The sequence below is a fragment of the Taeniopygia guttata genome, chromosome Z (assembly GCF_048771995.1).
Source record: "Taeniopygia guttata chromosome Z, bTaeGut7.mat, whole genome shotgun sequence".
NCBI classification, from domain to species: Eukaryota; Metazoa; Chordata; class Aves; order Passeriformes; family Estrildidae; genus Taeniopygia; species Taeniopygia guttata.
In genome coordinates, this window is record NC_133063.1 from 5,316,394 (window position 1) to 5,337,495 (window position 21,102).

Below are 21,102 nucleotides of genomic sequence, written 5' to 3' on the forward strand. Positions count from 1 at the left end.
CTGCATGAGAGTCTATTACTTTTCTGCCAGAAGATAGCAGCCTTGACTGAAAATTTGTTTCTCCTTTATTATGTCATGAGCAGTTACTGCTGGATCAAATGCCCATGTCACCTCAAGAATACCCTGCTGATTGCGCCAGTTCAAATGTAAGGCCCCTAAAACGTTGCTCAGTGAGACACTTTAAAAGGACTTCAACTTGTTCACAAACTCTGATGTAGCAAAGCAGGAGAATTACGGACAAGATGTTCTCAAGAGTTCGGAACAACACAAAAATCTTCCCTGGCAACTTTTGAAAATCAGAGAACTTTGGCAAAACATTTAGAGCAGGATTCAATCAACATAAAGCTTTCCATCAAGCACTAACTTAGTGTATTCAACTTAACAAATTCCAAGCCTGTTAGATTTTAAGTTACTGAAAAATCTGCTAGAATGAATTTGGAAGAACAAAGAGGAAGAGAGAATGAGAGAAAATCAATAGAAAAGAACCAACACATCTGCCATTCCTGGTTCCAATGGTGTTCAGCTAATAGAATTCCAAGAGGAGGTAGGGCAAAGACATGTGGTTGCCACATAGCCTGAGTTAAAATCCCTTTGGCTTTCCTGGGGCCTTCCCCCACATGGGGCTTCCACTCACAGGGCCATTTAGGAGCTGGGTTAGGGGTTCCAGGCACAGGGGTGGAGCATTGCCTCCGCTGTGCCAGGGATCAGCGGCCACTGCTGGGCTGGGATACAGGCCTGGGAGTGTGGGGTGTGCAGAGCAGAGCATCACCTCTCCAGAGCGAGGCTTGATCTGCCCCTTTCCCCACATAAGCACCTGAAATGTTTGGAGCCAGCAATCTCTAGCCTCTCACAACAAGGTTTCTGGGCTCTTGTGCTTCTTGGCTCTCAAGACTCCAAAGACTTGTGGCTGAATATTAAGAAACCTGCACTTTTATTGCTTCCAAAAGAGGCACCATGAGGGTTTCTTTTTCTTTCTCAGACCTTCCCTTCTTTCTATGTCCTCAGCCTGAGATAGTCCTTGTAACGCCTCTCCTCTCTCCCCTTCTCCACGACAATGGAGGGGGACAACGGAAAAACCAATCTATGAGAGGCCAGAAATGTTAGAAATGTTGCAATGTAGCAAGGAAAAAAAAAAAAAAAGCAGCACTATACAACAATAAAAATAAAATTGTACAAAAGAGGTAATGACGTCACCGACAAAGGTGAAGTGTCACATGGGGCTGAAACGTAAACTTTAAGGCATTTAGAGATTTTGAAGAGCTAAGATTTTAGTTAGAAATAAGCCTTACTAGAGTTAATTAAAATAAGAATAATAAATGAGTAGGCCTTGATGAAGTTAGGAGTTAGTAGTTAACTAATAATTAATTGCTTGTCAGCACAATGTTTGGTTAGCTGGGTTTATAATGAAGAATATAGAAACTGATAAATAGCTTTTAAGAACATAAGACAATTTTTGGCCTCCTCTGTTCTGAAACCAATTGAAGACAAGGAATGGGAGTTCTACCAAGAGTTCATTTGTCATACTTGCATTGAAAAGGTAGAAAGGTCAGAACGAGGAAGACTTCATTTACTTCCTCATTTTGGGACCCCTCCCCATAAAAGGGACCACCGACCCATTTCAAGGGACAAACTACACATGCTTAATAGCTTTTGGAGTGATTAGCATACGAAGCGGGGAATGGGATGTACCAAAATTATGAATATGCATTTGTATTTTGTATATTCAATACTTGTATGGATAAAAAGACTCTGTAATCACCTGGAAGGTGTGGTGTGTATTTGGGAGCTATCCCGCACGCTGCCCGGCGTCGAATAAACATACATTTTCTAACTTTAAACTGTTAGAGAGTTTTTGTCCGTCACAGTTGGATATCGATACTAGATCAATATCCATATTTTTTAATAAATCATTTTGGCGAGCCAGGCAGGAGGACTGCTCTCTCTGGCTGTGGGGCCGGTGGGGTCCAGGACCCCTCTGGGCGCCCACCCAGAAATTTCTGGGAAGAGGGATCCTGCGATCTCGCTGACTACTCGGGGAAAGACCAGAACCTGCTGGACTACGGACAAGAGGTATATTTATATTTGAGGGAAGGTACCTTATTATATAGGCAGTTAAAAAGACACGAGAGACGTCTCGTATCCAAGGTTGGTAGTCTGTGCCTCGTAGAGGAGGCAGCAGCACCAGAAGGTTGGTAGTCTGTGTCTCGTAGAGGAGGCAGCAGCAAGGTTGGTAGTCTGTGCCTCGTAGAGGAGGCAGAAGTACCAGAGGTTTAGCAGTCTGTGCCTTGTAGAGGAGGCAGCGGCTGTGGTGTTGTGGATTTGGATTGGAGCAGGAGTGGCTCTGATCTCAGTTTGTAATTTGGAAGGTGCACCTTAGTAATCCATAATTTGGGTGGTTAGTCTGAACCTTGGGACGCGAAGCGTCCTGTTGTGACAATTTGGGTTGTGGCCCCAAGCGCTGTATGTGTGTGTTGTAACCGGATCCGTGTTTGTTTAGTGAGTTTGTGATTTTTTGTGTTTAGGCTGTGGAAAACTATTTGAGCATTGTAATTGTTGTGGTTTGTAAGAGTTAGTGCTGTGAGCATTATAATTTGTGTGATTTGGAGTGTGTTATTAATTTTTGTAAATGTTTTTAGGAGCTTTGTGAACTTGAAGTTGTAAGAAGTTTGTGAAATTGTTATTTGCTTTGCAAAGAAATACTGACCTTTGGGAGTGCAGACTGATTTAAAGTATTTGCATGGTGCTTAGATTGTGTGTATTTGTGTGAATTTGGGCAGCGTGTGCTTTTGACTGTGAAAATTTTATTTGATATGTTGTTGGATGAAAAGCTTTGTAAGTTGAATTTTTGTTTTATAGCTAGAGGGTGAAGTGAGAAACCTAAACTACTTTTAAGATAGTCCTGGTGATTAAGAGGTCATTTGTCTCCCAGATAACTAGAGGAAAATTCAGGCTCTGTGACCTCAGGATACATTTTTCAACTGCCTAAAAACCCCCAAGTTTAGCGAGTGAGTGTTTGCTAGTAGTTTATCTTTCCCTCCCCTCCACTCATTGTTGAAAGATTTGTGTTGTGTTTTGACTGAAGGTTGTGTGATTTTAGCAAGACCTTTTTAGAACATTTGTTGAATGTGTTCGGGGTTGTGAAAAACTCCAGGGTGTTTTTTTGTGAGCCTAAACTATTAGAATTTAGGTACTTTTGGAAAAAGAGAAACCTGGTTTTGCAGCTGCGAATACGCAGCCGAACTTTGCATTTTGTAACATTTTCAATCAAAGGGTGAGAGAAATCTGGTCAGCAATCCAAAAATTTTTAGAACAGGCTATAGTAGCGGTTCACACAGCTCTCAGTGCAGTGTGGAGTTGCGAAATTTCGGTCGAAACTGGACTGATAGTTTGTAAAATTTCCATTTGTCCTTTGTTTACAGTGCGACAGGAGATACGCTTGGCTTTTAGCTGCAAACTTGCTACAGTGTATGAAAGTTTGTTTACAGTTTTTAAACAAATTTTAACAGTAATATACCCAGAGCAAAACATAACAGAGGATTTGATTTAATGAGTGATTAATAACTTGCAATTTTTTGTCGTTTTTTTTCTTTGTTTTTTTCTTTTTCCCTTTTCTTTTGTATAACAAGTCTTCCTCAACAGCTGCTGCTCTGAACCTTGTTTTGAAGGGAGAAAAGGTGAAAATTAACTAACAAATTGTTTTATCCCTTTTGTTTGCTAGCATAGCTATATGACCAGGACCGGGAGAAACAGGAACAGAAAGCCTGGTTCAGAAGTATTCCCCTGCCCAAATAAAGATTGTTATTTTAATCCGTGGATTGTATTTCGCTGTGTAGTCTGTCAGGATTTGTGGGTCCGAAAAGGGTACAGGTGGCTAATACCTAAGACTGGAATTTGTGCTTTTTGTCATTCAAAAGAACAAGAGGCTACCCAGAAAGTTATACAAGTTTTGTTGGTGACTGGTCAAGAGGTTCCTGGTAGCAGTAAAATATTAGAATTGTTAGAAAACGGAGTTTCAGGAACTTTGAAGAAACCAGTGGAAATACTTAGAGTTGAGTGTGGCCAGCATATTTTTGTACCAGAAGAATACCAGGTAAAGGTTAAGAACTGGGATAAGATCAAAAGACGTTTTGAAAAGAAAAACCCTGAACATGGGCGCAAATGAGAGCAAAGAGATTCCTAAGGGAACCCCTTTAGGGTGTATCTTAACACACTGGAAAGCGCTGGTGGGCTATGCTGGTAGTGAAACTAAAAGGGAACTTGTTAAATTTTCTACACAGTGGTGGCCACTCTATAGACTTGATGGAGGGTTGAAATGGCCAGCAAATGGTACTTTAGACTATGAGACTTTATTACAGTTAATGCTTTTCCTTAGGCGTGAACAAAAGTGGCAAGAAGTAACTTATGCTGATATGTTTTTCAGTCTTCTAAATCACCCTGAGTGGCAAAGGGATTGTGGGATTAGGCCACCGTCTGATCCACTGGTACTGGCTCTTGAAAAGGATAATAAGGCTAACAAGGAAAAGCTCAAACGGTGTTGCAGCATATGTTCAATAAATCAAAGATGCTTGCACCCAAGTAAAGTGTATGCAACAGAGATCTTAGAACAAGGGACAGCGGAGGCACTTTTACCACCACCTAGAAACCAGGAAGGGAGGGGAGTAGAGGAGGGGGTGAGGGAACGAGTGAAATTAGAACCCTCACCAACTTCAGCCTCCCCTAACCTATCCTCTGGTTCGTCTACCCTGAAAAAAACAGTAATTAAAGCAAGAGTTTCCCCACCAACTCCTAGATCAGGGGAACCCTCAAAGTTTTATCCACCATTGCCCAGTAGTGATAGTGAATGGGATGAATCTGAACCAAGTCCCAGGCCTTCCCCACAAGGTCCAATAGCGTCAAGGACCAGAAGGCAAACCAGAATGAACCCACCCCCACAAACAACTAGAAAGCAAACTAAAGGAGTCATACAAGCACCCTTAAGGCAAGCTATAGCCTCTGATGGGGAGCCAAGGATAATTAAGGTCCCCTTTTTCTCAATGGATTTAGAGGCTTGGGAAAAGACTGCTAAAGGTTATCGAAATGACCCGATAGGCGTTGCCAAAAGGTTGAAGTTTATGGTTAAGCAACATTTACCTGATTGGACAGACATGCAGTTACTACTTGATGCTTTAACAGAAACAGAGAAGCAGTTAGTTTTAAAGGTATCCAAGGACTTAGCTGAGGATGCTTGTGTATCAACACAAGAGGATATTAAAGATGTATTTCCTCTTCAGGACCCGATGTGGGATCCCAATGAACCTGATGAATTAGCACAGCTTAAGAGATATCAAGACTTTATAGTGAAAGGACTAGAACGAGCAATTCCTAAGACCATAAACTGGTCAGCTTTGTATGCTGTTAAACTAGGTCCCTCTGAAACACCCTCTGATTTTTTAGATCACCTACGAGACGCGATGCGGCGATACACCACTCTGGACCCTGGATCAGAGGAAGGAATACAACAACTAATAAATTTGGTTTTAGGACAATCCACAGGAGATATCAGGCGGAAACTTCAGAAGATCCGGGGCCCAAATAGCCGAGACTTGGAGACTCTATTAGATGAAGCATGGAGAGTCTTTAGTAACCGGGAGGAAGGATATAAACAAGGGATGAAGAAATTAGTAGCAGTAGCAAGGGGGGAAGGAAAGGAAAGATGTGAGCAAGACCCGCCAAGACAAGGACCACCCCGACTGGGAAAAGATCAATGTGCATTTTGCAGGAAATTTGGACACTGGAAGAACCAGTGCCCAGAACGAAGAAGAGGTGACGAACAGAGAAAAAGCGATCGGGGGGGAGAAAGAGTGGTTGCTCATGCGAAGGAGGACTGAGGAGGACCGGAGGGCCCTACCCTAGGGGACCCTCTGGTTATAGTTAAACTAGGGAATAAAGAAAAGGAAGTGGAATTTTTAGTAGACACAGGGGCAACATTTTCAGTGTTAAATAAGGCCCTAATACCTTTAACAAATGATTATGTTATGGTAAAAGGGGCTACTGGCCAATCTGAAAGAGCATATTTTTGCAAACTGTTAAAATATAAATTGGGAAAACAATGGGGAATTCACCGGTTTTTATATATGCCTAATGCTCCATCTGCACTTTTGGGCAGGGATCTGCTAGAGCAGCTGGATGCAAAAATAATATTTAAAAATGGAGACATTAGCTTGGAGGTAAAGGACCAACAATACGTGGAGTTGTTGAGCCTAATGTTAATAACCAAAGAACTTAAAACTGTAAGTGAAGAAGAGAAAAACTTCAAGAAAATAATGGATCAAGTATTCCCTGGGGTATGGGCTTCTAATATACCAGGGAGAGCAAAGAATGCAGTACCTATACAAATCAAGCTTAAGGAGGGGGAACGGGCAGTAAGGGTTAAACAATACCCCCTGAAGAAAGAAGATAGGGAAGGGATTAGCCCAATTATAGAACATTTTTTGCAAATAGGACTGTTAAAAGAGTGTCAATCTGATTTTAATACCCCCATTTTGCCAGTAAAGAAGCCTGATGGGTCATACAGGTTAGTACAAGATTTAAGGGCTGTTAACAGGGTAACTGAAGACTTGTACCCAGTAGTTGCTAACCCTTGTACCTTGTTAACTCGTTTAACACCTGAACTAACATGGTTTACCGTTTTAGATTTAAAGGATGCTTTCTTTTGCCTCCCTCTCCACGAAGCCAGCCAGAAAATTTTCGCATTTGAATGGGAGAACCCCAAAACTGGACGGAGGAACCAGCTCACATGGTGTGTATTACCACAGGGATACAAGAACTCTCCTACTATATTTGGGGAACAGCTTGCCAAGGATTTAGAATCTTGGGAACCTCCACTAGGAGAAGGACAGTTGCTTCAGTATGTGGATGATCTCCTGATAGCCACCCAGACCCAGGAAACATGTGTGGATTGGACGGTAAGCCTCCTAAACTTTTTGGGCCTGCAGGGGTATCGAGTATCCCAGAAGAAAGCCCAGATGGTGAGGCAAACAGTCATTTACCTGGGTTATGAAGTGAGTGCTGGACAAAGGACCTTGGGCCAAGATCGCAAAGAAGCAATATGTCAGACCCCGAGACCTCAGACAGTGAAAGAACTAAGAACCTTTTTAGGCATGACAGGGTGGTGCAGACTATGGATTTATAACTATGGGTTACTTGTTAAACCTCTGTATGCCCTGATCACAGAAGAGAGCAGAGATCTCTAGTGGACAAAGGAAGCAACCCAAGCCTTTGACCAACTAAAGAAGGCCCTCATGTCAGCTCTAGCCTTAGGACTTCCAGACGTAAGTAAACCATTTTTCCTATTTTCCCATGAAAAACAAGGGATCGCCTTGGGAATACTAGCACAGAACTTAGGCCCGTACCGGAGAGCAGTGGCTTATCTCTCCAAACAGCTGGATACGGCAGCTAAAGGATGGCCAGGGTGTCTCAGAGCCGTTGCAGCAGTGGCAGTGAACATCCAAGAAGCATGCAAATTCACCCTGGGCCAGAAGATGACTGTGCTAGTATCTCACACAGTGTCTGCAGTCCTTGAGGCAAAAGGGGGACATTGGCTCTCTCCACAGAGGTTTCTAAAGTACCAAGCTGTACTAGTGGAACAGGATGATGTTGAAATTGTGGTAACTAACATTGTGAATCCAGCTTCCTTTCTCAGCGGGAGTATGGGAGAACCAGTGATCCATGACTGTCTGGAGACCATTGAAGCCACCTACTCCAGCCGTCCGGATCTGAAGGACATCCCACTCGAAGGTGCTGAGACTTGGTTTACTGATGGAAGCAGCTATGTCATCAGTGGAAAAAGGCATGCTGGGTATGCGGTTACCACAAGCAGAGAGGTAATAGAGTCTGGACCGTTATCAGCAAACACCTCTGCACAGAAGGCCGAAATAATCGCCTTAACTCGAGCCTTAGAGTTAGCAAAAGGAAGAGAGATTAACATTTATACAGACTCAAGGTATGCATTTGGGGTAGTTCATGCACATGGAGCCATTTGGAAAGAGAGAGGACTGTTGAATTCGCAAGGGAAGAATATTAAACATTCACAAGAAATACTGAGACTACTAGATGCAGTGCAGCTACCTGAGAAGGTAGCCATCATGCACATTGAGGCACACCAAAAAGTGAGCTCTGAATTGGAAGAAGGGAATATGCTGGCGGACAGAGAGGCAAAAGACGCAGCCAAAGGTGAGGTATTTGAGGAGACAGTGGAAGCAACATTAATCCCAGATGGAAAGATTTCTATTGAAGGTAAGCTTGTGTACAATAAAAAGGATAAGAAACTTATTAAGGCAGAAAAAGCAAATTTTAATCAAGAAGGATGGGCTATAACAGAGGAAGGGAGACTTGTGGTGCCCTCCTATTTGTTGTGGTCATTAGTGCAAAAAGAGCATGAAAAAACACACTAGGGAATAGATGCCCTGTATAACCATCTGAAAGGAAAAATTATAGCTAGGAAATTACAGGGCACAATAATACAAGTAACTCATCAGTGTAGCCTTTGCCTCCGAACTAATCCTAAAAACACCCCAAGGCCTAAAGTTAGACAAATTGGGAAAGGTTGTAGACCTAGGCAACAGTGGCAAATCGATTTACAGAATTACCTAGGAAGGGGGGATATCGTTATCTCCTAGTATTGACTGATACCTTTTCGGGTTGGCCAGAAGCCTTTTCTACTAGGACTGCTAAAGCACGAGAGGTAACCAAAGCACTGTTGCAAGAAATAATACCGAGGTTTGGAGTTCCAGCCACTATATCCTCAGATAGAGGGCCGCATTTTATCTCCAAAATTGTGCAACAAATTAGCCATCACCTGGGGATAGATTGGGAGTTACATACCCCATATCATCCTCAATCGAGTGGCCAAGTGGAGAAGATGAATCATTTGATTAAACAACAGATTGTAAGGTTGGGACAAGAAGCAAACCTACCTTGGCCCCAAGCTCTCCCATTAGCATTATTGCGAATCCGGACAAAACCAAGAACAAAAGAAAAATTGAGCCCCTTTGAAATATTATATGGGAGACCATATACAGTTCAAGAAGGAATCACACCAACACAGGTAGGGGAAGAAAGCCTATATAAATATATAGTAGCCCTGAACAAACAATTAAGGGAAATTGAAAAATATGTGGCTGGAGCTCAGACCAGAGAATTAGATGGGCCAGTACATGATGTACAACCTGGGGATTATGTATATGTTAAGTCTTTTGCAGAAAAAAGCCTGGAACCACAGTGGGAAGGACCCTACCTAGTGCTCCTCACTATCTTTACTGCAATCAAGATCAAAGAACAGAAAGCCTGGATCCATCACTCCCGAGTGAAGAAAGTTCCTGAGGGAGTCTGGAAAGTGACACCAGGTGACAACGAGCTGAAGTTGAAGCTCACCTGCAACAGCGAATAAATGGACCTATAGAAATTATGGACATGATGGAGAAGGTCGTAACTATTATCACTATTGCCACAGTTGTAACAGGAGCCAATACAATACCACACAAGTACAACGTAACTGGAATATATCAGTGTCAAGGAAGGGCCTATGATCCCCACTCTCGTAGGGCCCTGAATGAGATTTTAAAGGTTACAAATGCACGTTTGTGGGAAGGGAGAAATGTTTGGGGATGTAACTATGCATTTGTGCAAGATGGGTTCCATGAGGCTTACCAACCACCCATGAAACTCATTCGGATTAGCCCTGAATGCTGTGACAAATGTTTGAGTAGATGTCCTGAATTTAGACTAAAACTAGAGCGATGTGCAATAAGAGGGCATGATCTTGATTTTAATATCACTCAAGTGTGTGTTGAATATCATAAGAACAGAACTAGAACTACCCCTCCAATACAAAAGAAAGCTATTACTACCCCACAACCACTTATCCCGGAAGTAGAGGAGCAGCCTATAGCTCCTACGATTACTAAAATTGGGCCGTATGCTATTAAGAAAACGGGAATCCAAAGACTGCTGGTCAATCCGGAATGGTCTCTGAAGCGAGTAGAAATGGGAATACAGGTAAATGCTTCAGATGTCCGGCCAGAGTGCGCCCCATTTCTCAGAAATCCTTTCATGGATTGGGCCACTTGGCTTCAAAAACAAATGCCCTCCAACTTTAAGAGTAAAAGAGATCTCACTGGGCTGCTAGGGACTGGACTAGGAGTGCTAAATACCATAGATTCAGAAGTACTGATGAATAAACTAACAACAGTAGGGAACGACTTAGTTAAATTACAGCAACTTTTGCAATCTTCCCTACTAGCACTGGGTGACAACCATTGGAAGTTATCCAAAGTATTACCAGAATGGGAGAATACTGAAGAGCGAGACCATAAATTAATAATTAATGCATTAGGCACAGCCAGCGAAAATGTTTCACTAGCTCTTGGGTGTACCCAAGCACAACTATGGATGCAGTCAGCAGCTCAGTAGCTGCTGCAGTGATCAGAGAAGGCGGGGAGGGAATATTCCCTGCTGAACTCCGTAAAATTGTTTGGGATAGTGCATCTGATATAGAAAGGGAACTACAAGCTTGGTGGACTTTGGTCAATTTCACTTATAACCCTATGACAAGTAAAGTAACAGCCTTTGTCTTAACAATACATAATGCATCAGTGAGCTTAATTCATCCTATAGTGCCCCTAGGATTAAACCATTAGGGGACTGTGTTATATCCTTCTGAACATAAAACATGGGCGCGAGAAATCAGAGGAAAGTGGCAAACCATCAACCTAGAGCCCTGTTCTATGAGGAGACAACTTGGGTACATATGTGAGGGGACATTAGAAAGTAATAAAGATACATGTTTAGATACAGACCAAAGCATTTGCCACTTTGAAACGCATTCAGGTAACCAAACAACTTTGCTTGTATATGTAGGACAAGGTTGTGTCTGTCTCAGAACAGCATGCCCCACTATAATGATAGACAATCTAAGCATGAATGAGACTCAGTTCAATTTATGTGTCTGTAACTTTGTTAAAATTGAGGGATGTGACTTCTCATATCAGGCACCTGTAGTATCACACCAGTATATAAAAGCCAATTTAATTACTGTACAAGAGATAGTGCCCGTGCCCATAGGAATGAATTTGACTTTAGTTGCTCAATTGTTAGAACATCAAGAACTGAGAGAAATTTTAAAAGAGATTAGAGACGTAGGGAAAAAGACTTTAATTACTATACACCATGACACAGAAACCATCAAAGGAGTTTTTAAACGATTTGAAGAACACTTGTCTCATCATTGGTGGGATGTGCTTTTTGGATGGTCACCAACAGCAACTGGCATACTTAATACTTTAATTCATCCTATTATTGTGTTGCTTATTTTAGTTAGTATAAGCTTGATTTTATCTGTTGTAATACTTGTTTGGAATTGGAAAATGATACGACGAATGACAGCCCTAACTTCACTATCAAAAGCATATGGCTTAGTTTTGAAACAAACTGGACACATGTCTTGGGCAGATGAAGAAAAGTCTATATATTGAGTAAAGGAATTTACTCATTCCAAAGAAGAAGTGGGGAATGAAACGTAAACTTTAAGGCATTTAGAGATTTTGAAGAGCTAAGATTTTAGTTAGAAATAAGCCTTACTAGAGTTAATTAAAATAAGACTAATAAATGAGTAGGCCTTGATGAAGTTAGGAGTTAGTAGTTAACTAATAATTAATTGCTTGTCAGCACAATGTTTGGTTAGCTGGGTTTATAATGAAGAATATAGAAACTGATAAATAGCTTTTAAGAACATAAGACAATTGTGGGCCCCCTCTGTTCTGAAACCAATTGAAGACAAGGAATGGGAGTTCTACCAAGAGTTCATTTGTCATACCTGCGCTGAAAAGGTAGAAAGATCAGAACGAGGAAGACTTCATTTACTTCCTCATTTTGGGACCCCTCCCCATAAAAGGGACCACCGACCCATTTCAAGGGACAAACTACGCATGCTTAATAGCTTTTGGAGTGATTAGCATACGAAGCGGGGAATGGGATGTACCAAAATTATGAATATGCATTTGTATTTTGTATATTCAATACTTGTATGGATAAAAAGACTCTGTAATCACCTGGAAGGTGTGGTGTGTATTTGGGAGCTATCCTGCACGCTGCCCGGCGTCGAATAAACATACACTTTCTAACTTTAAATTGTTAGAGAGTTTTTGTCTGTCACAGTTGGATATCGATACTAGATCAATATCCATATTTTTTTAATAAATCAGGGCCCCCAGAACAAGGAGAAGATGGTGAGGGCTTACAGAATGATTCTGGTGGTTGATGGGCACTGCTGGTGCTGCCTGGAGCAGCTGTGGGCCTGCAGTGGCAGTTTCCCGCTCCCTCTCTGCAGCACTGGTAGTGCAGAGGCGATGGTGATGGGTGTCTCTCCCTGCAGAGCTCTGTTTGGCACTGCCGCTACCATCAGTCCGCCACGCTGGGCGTCTGCATGGGAATCGGATCTGCCACTCCACTGCCTCTTCCTACCACCCTGCTGGGCTCCACTGGGCTTGGCTGGACTCCCTTTTGGCTTGGCTGAACTCACTTGGTATCAGTGTCACCAGTGGGCTGCACTGTTCCGCTGGAGCAGAAAAACAGTCCCATGTGCCACCCTGGCCCTGATGGTTTCAGTTGTGTGTCAGAGCTGTCACTTCTGTGCCACTCATCTCAACCCCGTGGCCTAAAATCTATTGTGGAAGGACAGAACTGAGAGGGAAATGGTGGTGGTGCTTTGGTCCCAAGGCCTCTCTGCTAGAGGGAGCCAGAAAGAAGGATCCCCCTTGCATTTCTGGTCATGGCATTTCCCTGCTGAAATCACACCCATGGCTGTGATGTAAAATGAATAAACAGTGCTGAAAGATCCATGACCTGGTTTCTGTAGCTAGGAGAAACCTCTAAATGCAATTAAAGTAGTGCTTCTCCTTGTTTGCTGCTTTCCTGAACTGAGCAAGGTCCAGCTGGAAGAAGCCTTCTGGTTTTTGCTCAGAAGCATTAGTGGCCAAAGAGCACTGATGTGGTTCCTCACATCCTGATCCCTTCTCAGTGCTCAATTTCTCCGGGTGGGCTGTAGGGGATTAGTGTGTTCTTGGAGTTACTCTTAGATGCCTTGAGCAGTAGCTTATGGACTAGGAGGGCTTTTTGTGTTGCTTTGTAGCAGAGGAGAGCTTTGCAGACATTTTTTGGCCTGAGCTGTAGGGAAGATCTGGTTCTCTGCACTCTGTGAGTTCACAAACCAGCCCAGGGTGGCTGCTATTGTGATGTCAGGGGCCGCATCCCAGCGTTGCCAAGGCAAAGTTGCTGTGCCCAGGCCCGGCAGGGCTCAGTGAGCAGAGCAGCTCTGTGGCACGCTGACTGCAGGCGGAACCTGCTGATCGCCGAGGTCTCTGCCAGCAGGACTCGCAGGATTTTTGGTTTTTCCCCGCAGGCGTTGTCTGGTGCAGACTTGGGCAGCGCTGCTCAGGCCATGGAGAGAGTGTGTGCTGCAGTTTGCACGGCTTTCTCCGTGGCCTATTCTGGGTACTTTTTCACCCAGCTGGCACGTAAGTGGACGGTTTTGTGCAGTGTGGCATATGGACACCAAAATGCCACCAAGAGGCCTTGAGTTGGGTAAAGCTGCTGTCAGCAGCTGCAGCTAAGAAGGGGGTGTCTCTAGCCAGAGGGGCCTGGGCAGCATTTGTAATGTAGCCTGCAGGGGCTCCGCTCCTCCCGTGGCATAGCCTGTGCCCATGGGGTCTGGAATCTCCTCAGTTTGCTGGCTCAAGCCAGACAACTTCCAAGATAGGAAGACTGGGAGAGCTTGGCAGGAGTCCTTGGAAAAGCTGTGCACTGCTCTCCAGCACTGAGGGAAAGTCCCTCAGTTCAAGTCTTCTTGTCTGCATTCCCTCATCCCAGCATGTGCCTGTGGAACTTGACACTTCCTGAGTGCTAAAAGAGCCATTCCTTCTGGGATGAAATCACAGGATCAGCTTGGAAAAGGCCTCTGAGATGGACATTTCAGAGCAGTTCTTGTATGCTCCTGAACCCAGGAGCTGTTCCTGCGCTGTGTCACCACAGAACTGCCACCATGGCTAAAGGGGACTTGGGGGAAGCTTTTTTGGGGAAGGGTTTTCAGTAAGCTCATGGCAATTGATACATGCAATCCCTTCAGAAAACTAAAGTCCAGGGAAGAGAGGAGCTCTAGCTCCTGCTGGGTGGGGTGGGGCAGAAGCTGGAATGCCTGTTGCAGAACCACTGGGACTTTCTCAGTCTCAAGTTTCTATGGGTTGAATGGCCAAAGGGAACAAAATTTGGACACGAGGCAGTAGTTTGTGCTGTTGTCATGCTGTGTGACACAAGGGTTGCTGCTGGAGTGATGGAGTGAAAGCAGAATGCTCTGTCTTTGGTTGCTGACAATTTGGTGGGTTTGCCCAGCACAGGCAGTTTCCTTACAGCATCTGCTTCTTTTTCCCTTTTGTCTTGAAGGTCACATCACCCGTGCCTGGAGAGAATCCGCTCCTTGGGTGAGTGGGAAAGGAGCCTTTGGTGTGGGTAGCATTTGACAATTGTGGAGCAAGCTGTGAGCTGGGCCTGGTGCAGTCCAGTGCCAGCCTGGTTGGATGAATGAAAGAACAGTCCAGGCTCTTTGCAGCAGCAGCAGCAGCAGCAGCAGCAGCAGCAGCAGCAGCAGAAGCAGCAGCAGCAGCTGAAGAAGCAGCAGCAGCTGCAGGAGGAGTTGGATCCCAGGCTGTTTTCTCCAGTTCCTTTTCAGAGCTTTTAAGCAGCTGAAAGTGGGGTTGCTTGGTGCTTGAAGCCATGATGGAAGTTCTCCTGTACAAGAGAGTGCAGTCCCATCTAACTGGCCCATTTTACTTGAGTTTGAACAATTAGAATGCCATTTCTCTGCAGATGATTTCTCCTTAGTGATTCTGGCTCCAGAGCTGAATAGGGAGGTTACCTGTCCCTGACACTGCTGTCTATCTGCAGAGCCCAAAACAGACCTCTGAGCCTCCTCTGGATGCATGTCTGCCTGAAGAGGAGACCAAAGGGGAGGAAGATTCCCACCAAAGTGCACCTGCTGCCACTGCAGGGCCTGAGCATCCAGCATCAGTAAGTAGCAGCTCTGGCTAGTCCTGTGGCTGGAGCAAAGCAGAGCTGCAAGTTTCTGAGCAGACAGCACCTGCCCTGCCTGGCTGAAGATGCTGAGGGCTGGAATCTTTCCAGCTCTCCCAGAGCAATTCCCCCAGCCTGTGAGGCCTGGAGAAGGGGTGTGGAACTTGGACGTTTAGGCATCACTTCCCTACTGTTCTGACAGGGGCTGGGAATTTGTCTCAGCAAGACACAAGGGGTAGCAATAGCACCAGCACCTGCTCCGGCTGCCTCTTCACCCGAGGGAGAGGCTGAAGAGGAGGAAGGTGCCAATGAACCTGCTGCTGCTGTCAGTCCGCGGCCTGAGCAGCCAGCATCAGTAAGTGCCTGTTTGGGTTAGCAGTGTCTTTGGTGACATTTTGTCCCTTATGTAAAAGCAGGGTTTGGGTTCGGGGCCTTGAGCTGGAGAAGTGGGCTGCAAAAGCTGAGAGGTGAAGAGCCCTGGATGTGGCCAGCAGCATCTTCCTCAGGGCTTGCATTTGAAATGAGATCAGAGGGGCATCTCTGCCAGGCACATTTGTGACCCAAATTAATTTCTTGTCCCAGAGCTACAGCTCCTCTGTTGTGGCACCTGCACAAGCTGCAGCTGAAGAAGCCTCCAGTGCCCAAGCTGGAAACTCAAGCAGGAGCAGCTCGTGCACCTGGAGCACGACTAGTTCCTCTGGCAGCAGGGAGCTGCTGGGAGAGAGGACAGAGGACAAGTGCCTGGCCATGCTGAGTACGTCCTTTGTGACCCTTGTGTGCCGCAGCAGTGCCTGGTGTGTGTGTGTGTGTGTCAGGAAGAGCTGTCCCAGCTCCTGTTCCTCCTCAGCTGAGTGCCAGCTCCTGAGGCCTCCCCACAGGAGCTGTTGCTGTGCTCTGAGGTGGGGAGGGATCTCTGGGCTGCTGCTCCTGCCTCGGAGGGCAGCTGGGCCTGGTTTGGCCTTGCCTGAGCTTCCCTCTAGGCAAAAGGCAGAGCAGAGATTGTTTCTGGCTAAGCAGGAGGCTGTGACCGAGCAAATGAGGAGGCCTCCAGGAGCTCCTGTGGGGCCCAGCTCCTGTGGGGCACGGCCAAGGTCATCTCATCTTCAGAGCTCAGCCTGTCCTAAAAGCTGAGGGACCTCATTCCTAAGGCCCATCACAGTAGGGTAGAACATCAGCTGCTGCTCTTGAGCGGCAGAAGGGCCTTGTTTAGGCAAAGTCCTGCTTGATGCTTGAGATCTTAGCTCTGCTGGAGGCACTTTGCAATATTCTTCCTGTTCTGGAAAGGGCAGCTGTTGATAAAAATGGATTCCAGAAGCCAAGATGCCTTGCATGTTTGCAAGGATTTAATCTTTTGTTGAATGTCCCAGAGTGTTCATTGCCCGAACAGAAAGGTTGTGTTTGTCCTGCTGCCCTTAATGTCTGTAAGCAACAATCACTTCTCTTGCTTACACTTTTCTGATCCCTGTCTCCTCTGACTGTTTCTTGATGTGCTTAGATTTTAGTTTAGACTTCTAGTTTTGGACAGGCCATCTGTGCTGAAGGGCTGCTTGTCCTGCTGCTGTTGTTTTTTAGGTGGTGGCGGTGTGGTGGTGTTGTTGTTTCCTGAGGGAGTGAGTTGAAAGGGCGCAGTGTCCCAGAGAGTGGGGCTGCCTTTCTGATCTGCTGCACGGTGGGATCTCTTTTGAAGGGAGCATCTTTCCTTGGGATTTTTACAGAGATGCTGGTGAGCGAGGGAGATCCTGAGGCTAAATACACAGAACTGGAAACAATTGGCAGAGGGTGAGTGCAGCCACAGTTCCTTCCATTTACTGTTTGTCCCTGGACTGTTTTCCTCTTGTACTGTGGATTCCTGCACTTGCAGGGACTAAAGGACTTCTTCTTTCTCTGCGGCCGTTTTGTTTCTAGGGGTTTTGGCACGGTCTGCATGGCAGTGGAGACTGCCACAGGAGAAGAGGTAAGCGTCAAGCAGCGCCACAGCTTCTGCAGAACTGTTTTAGGACAGCATTTGATCTGTCATGTCTGGAAGAGTTTGCTTTGTTGCTGTGAAATGGAGAATGCCAGTGGAATGATCAAGCCCCCTAGAGGTTGTCCAGCAGTTTTGCTCCATGTTTTCTGGCAGAAATTGACTTTCTGCTTGCAAGAGGAGTGTGAATGAAAATGGGGATGATAAAGTAAAGCCATGGGGGAAGTCTGTGGGAACGGTGAGTGTTGTTAGAGCTTTGAGGTGGACAGCATAGACCATGTTTCTGCCAGGTTTCCAAGGCAAAGGCTATCTGGCTTTTTGTCCTGGCAGGTGCCCAAGCAAGCGGTCTGATGTCCAGCCACAAGGCAGCTTGGCCCAGCCCAGCTCTGTCACCCCATCATCACTGTCTCCGTGTTCCCCTGGTGGTTCTGTGCCACCAACTTTGGTTCATGTTTTCCATGTTGTTTTAGGTGGCCATAAAGAAAATTAGTCTCCTGGAAGAGAGCAACAGCGAGGTGTGCCTGAATGAAATCCAGATCATGCGTGGCAATAAGAATGCCAATCTTGTGACCTTTGTAGACAGGTGAGTGGTTCTGCTGTTCTGCCATGAAAGGTCATTCACATCCTGCAAGCCAGAAGTTCAACCACTCCTTTGGTGGCTGGCAGAGGATGGAGCTGTTAATTCCTGCTTCTGGGCTGATCTACAGCGTCCTGGGAGGAGATTGCATTGGGGCTGCATTCATCTTTGCTGGCATACCTAGTTTGAAGTGTGCTTTCAAAGACCGGCCTTGGCCCTTTCTTACTGAGCCAACAGCCTCAAAGTTCCTGTCCTCTCTCCACATGGTTTCATTTGTTTTGGCATTTGATTTTTTCCCACGGGTCTCCAGTGCTGACAAAGCGCTGTAGATTGTATCTCCCTTGGCCTGTTGCATTGGTGTGGATACCAAGCAGCCTTTAGACTGCATAGAGTTCAAGCCCTGTAGAGCATTGTGAATGACTATTCCGCCTGTCTTCCTCTGAGAGAGACACAGGAGCAAGAATCCATCAGGTCATGTAAGTGCACACCTTCATCTCCAGGCTGTTGTTTCCTCCTTTCAGCTACCTGGTGGATGAGGAACTCTGGCTGGTGATGGAATACATGGATGGAGGTTCTTTATACGATGTCATCAGGGAGACTCATATGGCAGAAGGAGAGATAGCAGCTGTCTCTCGGGAGGTAAGGGATGGCGCTTGTTTCTTCCCATGGCTTGGTCGGGACGGCCCTTCCAAATGGGTGATAAGGAGAGGAGAGATTTCCCCTTCCAAGCTTCCTTTCTGCCTTTCTCTTATGCCTGGCAGTAGCAAGAGCAGATGAAGTGCCTGCCAATGTGCCTGCCCTTCTTCTAGTGTGTTTGTGTTTGCCTCTCTAAAGCCTTGCCTGGAGCCTGTGAGTGCTGCATTCCTTCCCCACAAGAGCAAAGTGGCTGGTGGCACCATGTTGAGCAAGTGGCAAAGACAAAGAGATACTCCCAGGACTCTCACAGAGCTCAGCCTCAAAGGAGAGCCTTGCACCCCAAGTGGTGCTTGCAAAAGCAGACACTGTTGTCTGGCTGCAGAGAGTACAGGCACTGCAGCAGTGCACCTTGAGTCTGTGTTTGCAGGGCACTGGCCAGAGCAACAATTGCCCTTTCCCTTTCAAAACAAACAGCCACGCCCTTAGAAAAGCTCTGCTGTCCTCGTGTTGGAGCAGCGAGCTCTGCTGCCTTTGCCAGCAGCCTGGCCTGCCGTGGCTCCGCATCCCCCAGGAAGTCAGTCTTGCAGGTGTGCCACTGCCCTGCTTGTGGGACGCAATCCACTCAGGCTCGTGTTTCTTTTTCCTCTCTCAGTGCCTGCAAGGCCTGGATTTCCTTCACTCCAAGCAAGTGATCCACCGAGACATCAAAAGCCACAACATTCTCCTGGGCTTGGACGGCTCTGTCAAGTTGGGTGGGTGTTGCTGGCCAGGCTCAGCCGTGGCGGGCTGCGGTGTGGGGCTGCCTTTGGGTGCTGCCGCTTCCCTGGTGCCTGTGGCAGTGCAGGCTGCCCTGCTGCGAGCGCAGAGCACAGCCACAAGGTGCAGGGAGCTGTAGCTGGGCAGAAGGGGTCAGCAGTGCCTTTGGCTTGTGTGTGTCCCTTCCCCAGCAAGGCAGCAGCAGTCTAATAGCTTCAGGGGACTAAAAGCCACTGCCTGAAGTCGGGGGCTTTTGCAAAGTGGCCAATTGCGTATTTCCTCAGCTGCAGGCCCGAGGAATGGCAGCATGCCCCTGGTACAGCTGGATTCCACACTGCCTTCTTAGACATTGATTCAGTGGGGAATTCTTTTCTTTGCTCTCCTTTTTCAAGCTGGCTTGATGTGAGTGTTTTTTCTCCTCAGCTGATTTTGGCCTTTCTGCTCAGCTCACCGCTGAGCAGAGCAAACGAAGATCACTTGTTGGGACTACTCACTGGATGGCCCCAGAAATTTTCACAAAGAAGCCCTACGGCCCCAAAGTGGACATCTGGTCCTTTGGAATTGTGGGGATCGAGATGGTGGAAGGAGCACCTCCTTACCTGATGAACACCTCCCGCACGGTACGCTGCAACTCCCCTCAGATGCTCCTGTCACTCTGACTAAATCTACTCCCATTCTGCTGCCTGGGAAGCTTGCTAACACCTGACAATGATAGGTGCCAGGCTGCATAGTCTCTTATGCTTCTTGCCCAGATTATCCCCTTGGCATTTCATCATGAATAGCACAAGAAAATCACTATGCCTTTTCCTTGATGGAAGCTTTGCCTAAGAGAGCAGTGAGCAGCTTTACCTAAGGGAGCAGTGAGCTGCATTTTATGGGTGGAATCCTTGGAAATAGTAAAGTTAGATTAAAGTCTGTCTTCCACCTTGCCTGTAGAGCTGGTGTCAGTGCTGAGAGAAGCAAAGTGTGCTGCTGCTGATGGAGTTGCTCCTAATTCCATCAGCCAATGAAATCAGGGATCAAGGCAAGAGCCTTTGCATGTTGGACTGGCTACGTCTGCCTCTGGCTTTGGGTTCTTTTAGTAGGGGTAGGAAAGGTATCTCCCTCCCTCTGGCAGGGAGTAAAGAGCCACTGGGAACTGGAGCTTGTCCAGTGGGGTCTGTGTGAGCAGTTTGGGGTGTGGAGGAGACAGGTGGAGCGTGGCATTTCCTTCTTCTCCAGGTTCAGCAGCTGATAAGCACCAGGGGCACCCCGAAGCTGCAGAAGCCCAGGCAACAGTCGGCTTGGCTGCGAGACTTTCTGTGCTGCTGCCTGGAGACGGACGAGGACAGGCGCTGGTCTGCCCAGGAACTTCTGCAGGTAAAAGGCAAAGCGGCTGCCGGGTGCGCCGGCCGCCCGCTGCCAGGGGCTCCTCGTCTGCTCAAGTCCAAGGCGGCAGATGGGCCCTGCTCCTGAGAATCTCCAGTCTGGGAGCTTTTCAAAGGAAAACAGAGGAGAATCCTGGCCTGGCATGGGTTGGAAGGAGCCTTTCCAGGTCGCCTAGACCAAATCTCCTTCAGCTGAAGCCATCTGGGTTAATGGATTTGTGGGATTGGGAGCCATGTTTGGCTCATGTAGCATGGTCCTGGATGTGGAGACAGAGGTGCACAGAATGCCCTTCTTTGTGTATTTTTCTGCTTGCCAGAGAAAGCCAGTTTCAGCCTGTGAGGTCAGTAGATATTAATTTCTTCTTTTTCTCTTTGGGCAGCATCCTTTTGTAACCTCAGCCAAGCCGACCTCCAGCCTGACGCCTCTGATCATGGCAACGCAGCAGTTTATGGCCGACAGGAGATACTAGCCCTGCAGGAGGCCATTGGTGTTTTTTGTAGTTTCTAGTTTCTAGCTGATAGCTCATAGTTTCTAGTTTGTTTAGATTGATAGTGTAAATAAATACGATTATACATAAAACCTTTACTGTGCTGGAAGTCTCCCTTTGTTCTCACCCTGTGAATTAGCTCTAAATTTGCTTCTGAATGGTCAGGTGTTTCCTAAATGTGGGAAAAGCCATATATGGGGTTTGTGGCATGGTCTG

At 46.3% G+C, this 21,102-nt stretch overlaps 1 pseudogene; it reads left to right on the top strand.

Moving 5' to 3' along the window:
* Positions 1-6,074: 6,074 nt before the first annotated feature.
* LOC140681798 (uncharacterized) lies at positions 6,075-20,868 on the top strand (annotated as a pseudogene).
* Positions 20,869-21,102: the final 234 nt, after the last annotated feature.